Source organism: Larimichthys crocea, chromosome XII (assembly GCF_000972845.2).
Source record: "Larimichthys crocea isolate SSNF chromosome XII, L_crocea_2.0, whole genome shotgun sequence".
In the NCBI taxonomy this organism is placed as follows: Eukaryota; Metazoa; Chordata; class Actinopteri; family Sciaenidae; genus Larimichthys; species Larimichthys crocea.
The window spans coordinates 3663067-3668770 of NC_040022.1; positions in this window are offsets into that span (position 1 = coordinate 3663067).

A 5704-nucleotide genomic window follows, 5' to 3' on the forward strand; every position below is an offset into this window, starting at 1 on the left:
TTTAAAGGAAAGGGACGTGAACAAACAAACAAACAAAAAAAAAAGGCCTCTGAAGCCACGTGGACTTCTTCCTGCAGAGAGGCCGGACAGAGAACGGACGAGCTGTGCACAAACTGATCATGATTTTAATTTCATTATTTTGACTTTTGAGTTTTAGCAAAAAAATAAATAAATAAAAAATAAAAAAAATTGTGAATTGAGTTACCCTCTACTAAGCATGACGTTTAAAACCTTTAAAATGATAAAAAATGGAAAAATGATGATTAAAAAAAACAAAAAAACTATGTACTGGAAACATGTTAAAAAAAAAGAAATATTGTATTCTGTTTAATTTTGACAGAATTATTTTTATTAAAATACATCCATAAGCATAAAAGTGAAGTCCTGTTTTTATTTACTGTGCTCCGCCTCAACTCTGTGATTTACAGAGTTTATGATGGACAGTGAAGTAAACCGCTGACAGCTGTAGCTGCTGTTAGCTCATGTTAGCTCAGTCTGTTAGCTGCTGTTAGCTCATGTTAGCTCAGTTTGTTAGCTGCTGTTAGCTCAGTTTGTCAGCTGCTGTTAGCTCAGTTTGTTAGCTGCTGTTAGCTCAGTCTGTTAGCTGCTGTTAGCTCAGTTTGTTAGCTGTTGTTAGCTCAGTTTGTTAGCTGTTGTTAGCTCAGTGTGTTAGCTGCTGTTAGCTCAGTTTGTTAGCTGCTGTTAGCTCAGTTTGTCAGCTGCTGTTAGTTGATGTTAGCTGCTGTTAGTTCAGTTTGTTAGCTGTTGTTAGCTCAGTTTGTCAGCTGCTGTTAGCTCAGTTTGTTAGCTACTGTTAGTTGATGTTAGCTGCTGTTAGTTCAGTTTGTTAGCTGCTGTTAGCTCAGTTTGTCAGCTGCTGTTAGCTCAGTTTGTTAGCTACTGTTAGTTGATGTTAGCTCAGTTTGTCAGCTGCCGTTAGCTCAGTTTGTTAGCTGTTGTTAGCTCAGTTTGTTAGCTGTTGTTAGCTCAGTTTGTTAGCTGCTGTTAGTTGATGTTAGCTCAGTTTGTTAGCTGCTGTTAGCTCAGTTTGTTAGCTTTTTTGTGGACTACCGGGCAGTGGAGGTTTTCAGGTCTGGAATGTGGAGGAATTCTGAGCAGGGCTGGTGTCGTGCCAGAACCAGAGCTGGACAATAATTAGGTTAACACCATGGGTCACGTTAGCTGCTCATTTAGTCGATGTTACCAACCCAAGACTGGATTTTGATACGTTAGCTAGTTACCGATTTCTCTGCTTTGGCAGCTAAAGCCACATTATGACATGTTTGACATGCTCTGCAGTGACGTTAGCTTTGACTTTGTCAATGTTAAGAATCCATTTCAAAGCTAACATTAGCTGTCCGTTAGCAGAGTAGATTTGGACCAGACATAATGGCAGAGGAGAAGAGAGTGACAGCTGTAGCTGCTGTTGGCTCATGTTAGCTCAGTTCGTCAGCTTGGCAGTGAGCTCAGAGCGACGGGTACCCGTCGCTGCCGAACTGAGTGTTTGTACCAACAGGCGTTATGGACGACTAGGAAGAAGAAGAGGAGGTAACCAGGCTCAGCAGCTTCTATGGACATGATGGCAGAGGAGAAGAGAGTGAAGAGGACGCTGACGGAGGAAGCTAAGAAGAGAAAAGGAGAGAGTGAGCGAGCAAGAAGCCGCCGGACAAGAGTAAATGTGGGACTGACTTTTAGTGGTTGGTGAGAGCTTGGTGAAATAAAAGGCTGAAAGACAGACGCCGAGCTGGGCTGACTGCTGCTGGACTAGGCAGTGATATCAGCTGCTGCTGGGTCTGGTTCTGGTTCTGGGTCTGCTTACAATAAATGAACCCCAGTTCTTACTGTGAGCTGTCTGCACTCACTGTAGCTGGGCAGCAGAGGGCAGAAGAGCACTGAAGTAAACACTCAGTCATTTTACTCTCTTCATACATTGGTAGATAAATTATAAACATGTGTATGTTGTTTCAAAAAATGTTTCATCTGGTAATTTATCTGCATGTGTGGTTCCCATTTTGGATGATTTTATTACCTCCCACCTGAATTCAGTGTATTCGAGTTAGTTACCTGATGTGCTTCTCGTCTGTACTCGCAAGGTTCCTCGATGGCATCGGCGCTTTACAGTTTTTCTCCATTGGTTTGGCTCATTTCTTGAAACTGAGATGACATTCTCATAACAACATGGACAAATCCCCAAACTATCTTGCAGTTTCTCACAACAGAATGGCATTTATCATTGCTTTCATCACATTTCCAAATGCTTTGTACATGTGTCAAGCCTTTAGTACATCCTTGCAAATAGCTATGTACAAGTATCCTACAGTTAACACAATCAGCCAACATTTAGTAAATTTTTCAAATGAATGTATCTTGCTGATCTATCCCAATTGGTTGGTTTTCAGTGTCATGGTTATTGTCCTCAAAACATGTCAGCACATTTTCATCGTATAAGTCATCATATGCAGAATAGTCTGCTCAATTGTCAAAATAGTGTTAGGAAACTGGAATAGAATACAGTACATATTTTGGAAGATGTTATAGTAAATTTAGGATAATCAGGTTAGGTGAAATAAGTTTTTGACTAACGAAGGAGGCGTGTATAACCATGTGCGCGGCCATCTCAGAAAATGGTGTGGCCACCCACAATGCAAGTTTGGGCCCATACAACACAGATAAACTCCTCCGTTTCCTGGATCAACTGTATCTTGATCTGGTCCCAGAAAATGAGAGGGGTCTCGAAGGGCCCCACCTACCCCAGTTTGTAATTATATGGGACAACGTTAGTTTCCACCGGGGTCCACGCATCCGGGGATGGTTCAACATGCATCCAAGAATGCACAATGTGTTCTTGCCACCATACTCTCCATTCCTCAATCCTATCGAGGAGTTTTTCTCTGCTTGGAGATGGAGAGTGTATGAACACCATGCGGAAAACCAGAGGGCTCTCATGACTGCAATGGACGCTGCCTGTGAGGACATAACAGGGGATCAGTGTAGAGGATGGCTCAGGCATGCACGACGCTTCTTCCCGCGCTGTATCTCAAGAGACAACATCAGATGCGATGTGGATGAGAATCTGTGGCCGAACAGAGCACAGAGAATGGATGGCCAGGAAGATGAGGATGGTGACCAGGAGAGAGAGGGGAGTGACCGTGACTAAACAAAATGTCTTCATTTGTGACTCTTTGTATTTACAGTGCTGATTTGTTGATTTTTTTCTTTTTTGTGGGTTTTTGTATTTTGTGTACACAGTATATTTTCCTTTTTTACGGTTCCCTACCTACTGTAATGTGTACAATTTACGTTAGTTGAGAATAAAAATGAAAATTCCTCGGCAGAATGAGTGCAGTGTGTGTGTGTGGTGTGAAAATGTTATGCCTATAGTTAGAAATATGCCATGACAAAGCGTCTAAGCATTTTGACTTGCAGTACTTACACAATACCAAAGGGACAATGCATTTTGGAGGCACTGACTAGTTATATGAGAAGGGAATGTAGTTTTGACTGAAGGGTAAACTGTTTTGGGAGCTGTACAAACATTGCCAGGTGATCCATGTAGTTGTGCAGTACCATCCAAGTTATTTTGACAGAAGTACTAAATGAATCAAAATGTGCCAAAGCAATTGAGAAGGATCCATGCCATTTTTATGGTACTGACTATTTACATGGGAAAGGGATTTCATTTTGAAGCATGGATGAGTAGTTTTGGGAGACAAATTACATTTTGCTGGTTATCTGAAGTGTTGTGCAGAACTGCAAGTCTGTTTGGCCAAATTGCTTTATAGTTATGAGAATGTCATCTCAGTTTCAAGAAATGAGCCAAACCAATGGAGAAAAACTGTAAAACAACTCGAGCTTTCAGAAGTTAAGATTGGAGCAAAGGAGGATTTGAACCCAAACCAAATAATCGACATGAAAATATCCCATGAATGCTGTATAACATAAATATTAGTGTTTTACTCTATAATTAACAGTCTGTGATGTAACATACGACTTTAGTCTGTGTAAATTCCCTTAAAATGTCATATATATAAAAGTTTTGTCATGAAATATGACAGATGACTGTAACTGAGCTTCATTATGCAATTAAATTTTCTTTCCCACATGTGGCACATACCGTTTATACCGTATATGTGCGTACAGCCCATTTCATAGAGTAAACTCTACACAGTAAGTGTCCGTCATGAACATCACGGCTTCTTTTCTGAGATATTTTCAATATAAAAACAAAAATTTGGACGCTTCATAGAGTCAGCGCTGTGAAATCTTTCATACAAAGAGTTTATGGTTTAATCTGGATGTGTAGGCTACGGTAAATGCACTGTAACAAAAAGTGTCTTAAAAGTGTTTTACAGTGAACAACGACTAAAATATACCGTGAAGTATGACTGTGTTTTTCCTTTATACAGTTAAACAGTCACTCTTGAAAACCTTTTATTTTAAGGATGATTTTATTTTATAGAATAAAGTAGTATTTTATTTTATAGACTGTTAATTATACAGTAAAATGCCGTAATATTTAATGACGTATTTTACTGTCATCAGTTTTTCACCATAACATCTACAGACATTTAAAAATATAAAATAAAACAACAACCTTAACTGTGATATCAATATTACTGGTTAGTTATATCATATTTATTACGGCAATATTCTGTCAACCGTCAAAAACGACTGTTTTTGTTTTACAGTCGTATGGCAAAAGCTTTTATTTCTACATTTAAACATTGTATTTTATATAAGGGACTGTTCATTTTAATATTAGGAAAAAGTTATACCATATTTATTACGGTGAAATTCTGTCAATCACAGCTGACCGTTTTTTACCATTTAAAACAACTGTTTGTTTTTCTTTTTACAGTGTGCCCCGGTCCTGTACATGCCAGTTCAAACATCTCGAGGCTGTAATGATGCACGAGCTGAGCGTGATCATCATCATCATCATCATCATCATCATCATACATTACGCCCTCCAAAGGCCTGTGGGCATCCCGCGCTGCGAGACCTCTGGCCTTCAGAATTGGGCTGAAACATTCGGTGTTGTTGCTATGGTACATGTTAGTCACCATGACAACCGGCTACAGCGTCCTCAGATAATGCAACACTCGCTGTTATTGCCCAGTGATGCATATTCATAGTCACATGCAAGTCATTAGGGACATGTTTTATTAGTCCGTCCATCCATCCATCCATCCATCCATCCATCTCTTCCTTTGGCTTGACTAAACAGTAATTACTGTGAGGCCGGCTGAAGGAGGCGGCCCCCGCCTGCTCTCAGCTAGATTGTAATGGGTTCATAAGCGCTGCTGATTGAATTGATTGCCACAGTTGGAGTCTGGCTGAGATGTACAATGGGGTGGAATATGCAGAGCGCCGAACATTAATCAGCTCACACGAACGAGGCTGCAGACTCAGTTCTGTTTTTTATTTTTTATTTCAGCTACAGTGTCAAACGTTTACAGTCATGGCAAGAAAAAATAAAAACTTTATTTACATTCTCAGGTTTGGAGATCGGGAGTTACCTTCATGTTTATATGAACGTGTCCAACAAGAACCAGAGAGGCTGATGAGTCCTGAAGGAAGGAGGACGTTCACAGGTCCAAATAAAACAAACATTAAACCAAAAAAATCTGAATTTAAATTAAAATTAAATGACATTTTTTGTAGAGAAATAAGAAATAGAAATTAAAAAACCTGCAGTTCCTCT